Source organism: Arachis duranensis, chromosome 4 (assembly GCF_000817695.3).
Source record: "Arachis duranensis cultivar V14167 chromosome 4, aradu.V14167.gnm2.J7QH, whole genome shotgun sequence".
Classification (NCBI taxonomy): Eukaryota; Viridiplantae; Streptophyta; class Magnoliopsida; order Fabales; family Fabaceae; genus Arachis; species Arachis duranensis.
Genome location: NC_029775.3, coordinates 30,415,039 through 30,424,208, shown reverse-complemented (window position 1 = coordinate 30,424,208; position 9,170 = coordinate 30,415,039).

The following is a 9,170-nucleotide window of genomic DNA, read 5'->3' as shown; positions in this document are numbered from 1 at the left end:
GTGGGATCGACCCTTACTCACGTAAGGTATTACTTGGACGACCCAGTACACTTGCTGGTTAGTTGAACGGAGTTGTGTCCACACATAAGTGCCATAATAATGATTCCATACAACAACAAAGAATACTACATTGATGTGATCACAATTTCGTCCACCATAATCCTCCCAACACTTTGATTTGGAAATACATGTGGTATAATCAGTGACCACACTTCATCTCTTCCCATGAGCAATTAAATCAAGGAATTGGACAATTGTTCAAGCTTAGAGAGATTGGATTGCCAAGGAATTGGGATCCAATCACTTAAGATTGCCAAGGAGATCAATGAATGCATTGATTAAGGAAGAGATGAGAATGAACTTAATCCAGAGAATGCAACATCTCCTAAACCCAATGAATCCCTATCTCTGATCTTACCCATTCTCTTTACTTTATGCCATTTATTTCCATGTTCATCTTCCTAAATCCCCATTTATGATTCTGCACTTTATTTTCTGCAATTTACTTTCCCGCCATTTAATTTCCAGCAAATCTCAACTACATTCTGTTTAGCTCAACTAGCACACTCTTCCAACTAAAGTTGCTTGACCAATCAATTCCTGTGGGATTCAACCTCACTCTATTGTGAGTTTTTACTTGATGACAATTCGGTATACTTGCCGAAGGGAAATTTGTTGAGAGGCAAGTTTTCGTGCATCACTAGACTCAATGAGAAACTAACAATTAATGAAGAAAAATAATATTTTTAAAGAAAAAGAAAAAAAATTTGAAAAGAAAGTAAAAGACTCTAAACCAAAAAGACAAATTTTTCCTAATCTAAGTAACAAAATAAACCGTCAGTTGTTCAAACTCGAACAATCCCCGGCATTGGCGCAAAAAACTTGGTGCACGAAATCATAATCACACTTGCAATTCTGCACAACTAATCAGCAAGTGCACTGGGTCATCCAAGTAATACCTTACGTGAGTAAGGGTGGATCCCATGGAGATTGTCGGCTTGAAGCAAGCTATGGTTACCTTGTAACTCTTAGTCAGGAGAATATTAATGAAAAGGGTTTTTGTTTGCAATGTAATAAAAGAGCATGAAATAAAAGGTACTAGTGATTCAATAATGAAGAATAGGTTGGAGTTTTGGAGATGCTCTGTCATCTGAATCTCTGCTTTCCTACGGTTTTCTTCTTCACGCACGCAAGGCTCCTTCCATGGCAAGCTATATGTTGGAGGATCACTGTTGTCAATGGCTACCATCCGTCCTCTCAGTGAAAAAGGTCCATGTACATGGCTAATCATCTGTCGGTTCGCACTTGTGTTGGAATAGGATCTAATGATCCTTTTGCGTCTATCATACGCCCAACATTCGTGAGTTTGAAGTTCGTCACAGTCATCCCTCTCCGGATCCTACTCGGAATACCACAGACAAGGTTTAGACTTTCTGGATCTCAGGAATGCTGCCAATTGATTCTAGCTTATACCATGAAGACTATGGATGCACAAATTCGAACACTCTGTTGCCAAGAGAGGTACTCAAATTCATGAACCAGAAACCCAAGAGATACACATTCAATCTAAGATAGAACGGAGGTGGTTGTCAAGCACACGTTCATAAGTTGAGAATGGTGATGAGTGTCACAGATCATCATATTCATCATGTTTAAGTGCGAATGAATATCTTAGAATGGAAACAAGCGTGATTGAATAGAAAACAGTGGTAATTGCATTAATCCATCGAGACACAGCAGAACTCCTCACCCCCAACAATGGAGTTTAGAGACTCATGCCGTAGAGATACAATGTAAACGTGAAAATGTCATGAGGTACAAAATAAATCTCTAAAAGTTGTTTTTATACTCAACTAGTAACCTAGGTTTACAGAAAATGAGTAAACTAAGATAGGTAGTGCAGAAATTCACTTCTGGGGCCCACTTGGTGTGCGATGGGGCTGAGCATTGGAGCCTTCACGTGCATAGGCTATTCTTGGAGTTAAACGCCAGCTTTGGTGCCAGTTTGGGCGTTTAACTCCAACTTTTATGCCAGTTCTGGCATTTTGACGCCAGAAAAAGGCAGAAAGCTGGCATTTTGACACCATTTTACATCATCAAAACTCGTGCAAAGTATGAATTATTATATATTTCTAGAAATTCCTGGATGTCTACTTTCCAATGCAATTTAGATCTCACCATTTAGAGTTCTGTAGCTCCAGAAAATCCACTTCAAATGCAGGAAGGTCAGAATCCAACAGCATCTGCAGTCCTTTTTAGCCTCTGAATCAGATTTTTGCTCAGGTCCCTCAATTTTAGCCAGAAAATACCTGAAATCACAGAAAAATACACAAACTCATAGTAAAGTCCAGAAATATGATTTTTGCACAAAAACTAATAAAAAATATACTAAAAAGTGGCTAAATCCTACTAAAAACTATATGAAAATACCCCCAAAAAGCGTATAAAATATTCGCTCATCACCTTTGCTTCTATTGTTTTCTCACTTGCATGTTGGAGCTACCATGTAATTGAGAACCTTATTTGGCATTAGCTCCTGCCTATGTTCTATTTGCTTTGATATCGTTGTTATAGGCTTAATTTTCCCTCTTTTTCTCTCCTTTTAGGCTGGCCACCAAAGAGTGGTACAAGAAGAGTCTACATGGGCGATAAACAAGTCCTTTTGCATAATCATTGGAGAAAAGCATCAGTTGGAGCCACCCGTCCACTTGTACATCTCTGCATGCACCGAGGACGGTGCAATCTTTAAGTGTGGGGAGGTCGATACGAACTTCCGCAGGTAACTACTTTCTGACTCAACACCAATGTTTAAATTTTCTTTGTTAACTTAGTTGTTGCATTTACATGTTTGATTGCATGTTTGTTACATTTTGTGCATATTTTACCACTACTTGGTTGAAGTAATATTTTCCTTTTCAATAAACGTCTTATAGCATTTCACTAATTTGAATTAAACTTTTTGAAAAACTTGTTTGAAGAAATTTTAATTTGGAACATGGTTTTAGAGCTCGAACACACAAAACCAGTGAGATTTTGAGCCTATTTGATTGGTTGTATTTTATCAACGAATATTTTATTTTTGATGTGTGTTATTCTCTCTAAAATTGTGATCTTTGTCTTGCTTAATTCTATATTTCCATTGTTTGATGTATGCATGCACTTATATGATTGAGGCCTTTGTTTCACTGAGCTTACATACCCATATGGCCTTACCCTTTCATTATCCTTTGCAAACCAAAGTTTAGCCTATTTTACCCCTTTATTCTTTATTTTAGCACACAATTAACTCTAAGCGGAAAATAATAATGTCCCTAATTTGAATCCTTGGTTAGCTTAGACTAGTGAGAGTGTTCATGATTTAAGTGTGGGAAAATTGGGTTTGCCAATATCTGGTTTGAGAATTGGGTGTTGTATATTCTTGTGAAAATGTCCAAAACAATAGTTAAGAATATATTATTGCATTCAATACTTTAATCATATGCATTGAGAAAAAAAAAAGAAAAAAATAGAAAAAAATAAAAAAATAAAAAAAAGAAAAAAAGAAAAGAAGAAAAAGAAAAGAAAAAGAGCAAATAATAACAATGCAAGGAGACAAAATGCCCCAAAGTAAGTAATAATATCGTTGCATATGTACTGTACTACATTTGGAATGCATGAATATGTGGTAAACATAGTTAATGGGCAGTTAGATTTTGCATTGTAATTACATGGATTGTATTAAGTTAGGTGGTAAGTTTAGGTTAATTAAGGATTCATATTTTAGTCCACTTGACGAAATACAATCCTACCTTGACCCTAATCCCATTACAACCCTTAAAAGACCTCTTAATATGTGTATTTGTGCATTAAATTTATGTTGATTGGTAAAAGAAGAGTAAGTCTTAGAAAGCAAGATTAGTAGAGAATTGAGAGAATTGAACTTTAAACACTTGAGTGATTAGAGTGTATACACTTCCGATGAGGGTTCGATGCTCGATTCTTTGTTCCCGGCTTTCATAAGCTATTTTCTTCTGCAAGTCTATTTGTACTTCATTTTTTATGATTTGAATTAGTGAAATCCACTTCATATTTGTTCTTGAAAGGTTTATTTACTTTTCACCAAGTAGGTAAAAGCATTTTGCATGTAGTTGCATTCATATAGATAGGTTGCATTTCATACTTTCTACCATTCCTCTTCACTCTTATAGTTTCTCTTGAGCTTAGCATGAGGACATGCTAATATTTAAGTGTGGAGAGGTTGATAAACCCCATTTTTAGGGTTTATCCTATACTTAATCTAGTGGATTTTATCCATTATTCTCACACTTATTCATAGAAATCGCATGTTTTACGTTTTCCTTCCTGATTTTGTGCTATGATTGAAAACATGCTTCTTTGGTCTTAAATTTGCTATGTTTAAATCCTCTCTTATTATCATTCGATGCCGTGATATGTGTGTTAAGTGTTTTCAGAGATTACAGGGCAGGAATGGCTTAGAGAATGAAAAGGAAGCATGCAAAAGTGGAAGGAATACAAGAAACTGAAGGAACTGCTAAAGCTGTCCAGCCTGACCTCTTGGTACTAAATCAACCATAACTTGAGCTACAGAGGTCCAAATGACGCGGTTCTAGTTGTGTTGGAAATCTAACATCCGGGGCTTCACAACGATATATAATTTTTCATAGCTCCCTTAACGATAAGTGACACGCACGTGTAAGTCATGCGCACGCGTGACCTGGGAAAAATTCAATCCACGCGTGACTTTGCCACGTGCTGAACGCATCAGAAATCACTGGGGGCGATTTCTGGGCTATTTTTGACCCAGTTTTCAGCCCAGAAAACACATATTAGAGGCTATAAAGTAGTGGAATTGATTCATTCATGGAGAGAACGCTGATTATTCACAAATTTACTTTTAGATGTAGTTTTTCTAGAGAGAGAGGCTCTCTCCTCTCTCTTAGTTTTTAGGATTTAGGATTTCTCTTAGGTTAGGTTTACTTCTTCATTCCAAGTTCAACGTTCCTTTACTTTGGTTTCTCTTCTACTTTTATTTATTCTATTACTTTAGTTGTTTATTTTCTCAGTATGGTTTATGAACTCTATGTTGAATTTGATTTTTTTAATACACATTTAGGTATTTCAGATTTATGATTGCTTTCTTCTATTTAGGATATAAATAATTTGGATTTTCCTATTTTGGCTTCGGTTGAGTAATTGGTGACACTTGAGTTATCAAACTCCTTTGTGATTGATAATTGGAATTTGCTGATTGGTTTGGATCCGTCTAAAGCTAGTCTTTCCTTAGGAGTTGACTAGGACTTGAGGAATCAAATTGATTAGTCCACTTGACTTTCCTTTATTTAGTAAGGGTTAACTAAGTGGGTGCAGTGTACAATTCTCATCACCAATGATAAGGATAACTAGGACAGAATTTCCAATTCTCAAAACCTGCCAAGAGCTTTATTAGTTATTATTTTAATTCCTTGTTATTTTACATTACTTGTTCCTTATTTCAAAAACCCCAAAAAAAGATACATTTTCATAACCAATTCTAAGCACACTTCACTACAATTCCTTGAGAGACAACCCGAGGTTTGAATACTTTGGTTATAAATTTTATTGGGTTTGCTTTAGTGACAAACAAGTTTTTGTACGGAAGGATTTTTGTTGGTTTAGAAGCTATACTTACAACGTGATTATTTTTGTGAAATTCTTTACCGGTAAAAGTCCTCTCGTCAGCGCACCATGTTCTCTACGCCACCTCTACCCGCGCCCTTCCAGTCCGGCGAGCAACCACCAGCAACGACGAGGTTCTGTGCCGCTGCAACGACACCACAACTGCTTGCTCCCTATCTCTTCTTCTTCCTTCTCAGTAACACAGGTTCCCTTCCCATGTTCCCTGCCCTTCTTTTCTTTATTTTTCAATTGCTTTTTTATTCTGTTTTAGTGATCTGGTTAGGCTTAGGTTAGTAATTTTTGTGTTTCTGGATTGATTATTTGCTGAATGAAATTTCTGGGTTGATTGAATGGTTACATTGTGCTAAATATACTGTCTTTTAAACTCTGCACACCACATACTTGTTGAAATGCCTGAATGAATATTTTTTTTTATTTAATTCTTATGTTTGATCAACATAAGCTTTAGATTTTGTTTTCATTAGGCATTTTACCTCATATTTGTGCAGTTTTATATATTTTTGATGATGATTGAGACTGAATTTTGGTTATGCACTAGTTGCTATTTTAACTTCAACACCCAATTGAATTAAATTCCTTTCCAGCTGTGATAATTTTTTTGGTGCATTATAAGTGCATAGACTGTTTTGTTTAGTGAATTGAATGAAATTTCTCATTCACGATTGGTCTAGAATTTGAAAATCACACTTGATCACTTGTTCTTTGAAATTCTTTTTGAGCAATACAATTTGATTTTGATCAAGTAATTGCTTTTTAAATAAGGGTTTTAGTATGTGATCATTTCCTACTTTTTGACATGGATAAGCAAGCTTCCTTAGTGTTGATTTGGTTGTTGCCTTTGAGCTAATCTTTATGCAATATCACACTTTCACGGCACAATTAAGCAATAACCAAGTTCTGATTCAATTCACTCTCATTGCTTTACCTAAGTTATTTATGCTTTAATTATTGTTCAATCCCTTTAACTGTTACTTAGGTTTCTTGATTGTGGAAAATTACACTTTCTTTTGAACATAACACTTGTTTTGTATATATTTTCCTTAATTAAGTGTCTGTTTACTTTATTGGCTCTATTTTGCATTGTTTGACTATTTCCTCTTTACTTTTGTGATTTTTATATTTTTCTCCTAAGTTGTATTCCGTTTTTATCCTTTTTCAGGATGTGTCACAAGGGCAAGGAGAAAGCGAACCCTTTGGCTCCTCCTCCTGCCCGTCCGAGCACTCAGCCAGACACGTTTATCAACAAGGAAGCCCAAAAGCAATATAAAAAGCTGGAAAAAAAGCCTTCCACTATGAGAGGAAGCTTATTGTACCAGAGAAATATGCAGAAGTCATACATAACCAACTCAATTTCTACCAGTAGACGTTCGTAGAATTTGACCTTGTGGAGACCAATGAACACATGGTTAAAGAGTTCTACGAAAATCTACTAAACAAAGAGGCCACAATTGTTTTTCTGAGGGGATCACTTTAGACATCTCAGACCATGCTTTAGAGGCCCTCTTGCAAATTCCGCATATTCCTCTGACCCGTGATGCTTACCCTAAGATAGTGGCGGACTTGACTACGGGCAAGCTTGCCTCGGACGATGTTCTGAAGAGGATTGGAAAACCTGAGGCCCGTGGGAATACAGCAGGGGGGAGAATGCGATCCCGCAAAGCATAGCATGTGCTCATCTCTATCCTGAGGCGAGGATCTGGCAGTAGATCATCGCTGATTACATCTTGCAAAGCACACATGCTACGCATATTTACGTTCGTGTGGCAGTGCTACTTTGGGCCATTCTGGGGGGGAAGAGGATCTCTGTTCTTCCCCTCATTAGAGAGTCGATGTGGAAGGTGAACCAACAGCAGAAATACAACGTTCCCTTCCCATCGATGATCACTTGTTTGGCCACTTTATCTGGGGTGGAGAGACGTCCGGTCTACCAGACGTCTGTCTATGTCAGCAACCACCCATATCTGCCATACGAAAAGTATGTTGGGCTGCCACAGAAGAAGTGGAAGACCACAGTGCGGCCATCATCATCATCTCTGCTACCACAATCTGCACTTGCACTTACTCCTCGGACACCCTATGAGCTGGCACAGGACATTCTTCAGGCCATCCACCGCACTGAACACTGCAATGAGTACCGCTTTCAGTGGTTAGCGGCGAAGCTACAGGGTAGAGATCCCGGTCCACTGATGAGCGGATAATTTGTACGCTTTTTGGCATTGTTTTTAGTATGTTTTTAGTATGATCTAGTTAGTTTTTAGTATATTTTTATTAGTTTTTAGTTAAAATTCACTTTTCTGGACTTTACTATAAGTTTGTGTGTTTTTCTGTGATTTCAGGTATTTTCTGGCTGAAATTGAGGGACCTGAGCAAAAATCTGATTCAGAGACTAAAAAGGACTGCAGATGCTGTTGGATTTTGACCTCCCTGCACTCGAAGTGGATTTTCTAAAGCTACAGAAGCCCAATTGGCGCGCTCCCAATGGCGTTGGAAAGTAGACATCCTGGGCTTTCCAGCAATATATGATAGTCCATACTTTGCTCAAGATTTGATGGCCCAAATCGGCGTTCAAAGTCACCCTCAGAGTTCCCAGCGTTAAACGCCGGAACTGGCACAAGGATGGGAGTTAAACGCCCAAACTGGCATAAAAGCTGGCGTTTAACTTCAAGAAGAGTCTCTACATGAAAATGCTTCAGTGCTCAGCCCAAGCACACACCAAGTGGGCCCGGAAGTGGATTTTTATGTCATTTACTCATCTCTGTAAATCCTAGGCTACTAGTTCTCTATAAGTAGGACCTTTTACTATTGTATTAGAGCCTTTTGATCATGTTTTTATGATTGAACCCTCGTTGGGAGGCTGGCCATTCGGCCATGCCTAGACCTTGTTCTTATGTATTTTCAACGGTGGAGTTTCTACACACCATAGATTAAGGTGTGGAGCTCTGCTGTACCTCGAGTATTAATGCAATTACTATTGTTCTTCTATTCAATTCGTACCTCGAGTATTAATGCAATTACTATTGTTCTTCTACTCAATTCCGCTTGTTCTTGTTCTAAGATATCACTTATTCTTCAACTTGATGAATGTGATGATCCGTGACACTCATCATCATTCTCACCTATGAACGTGTGCCTGACAACCACCTCCGTTCTACCTTAGATTGGGTGGATATCTCTTGGATTCTTTAACCGGAATCTTCGTGGTATAAGCTAGAATTGATGACTGCATTCAAGAGAATCCGGAAGGTCTAAACCTTGTCTGTGGTATTCTGAGTAGGATTCAATGATTGAATGACTGTGACGTGCTTCAAACTCCTGAGGGCGGGGCGTTAGTGACAGACGCAAAAGAATCACTAGATTCTATTCCGGCCTGATTGAGAGCCGACAGATGGATAGCCGTGCCGTGACAGGGTGCATTGAACATTTCCACTGAGAGGATGGAAGGTAGCCACTGACAACGGTGAAACCCTTGCATAAGCTTGCCATGGAAAGGAGTA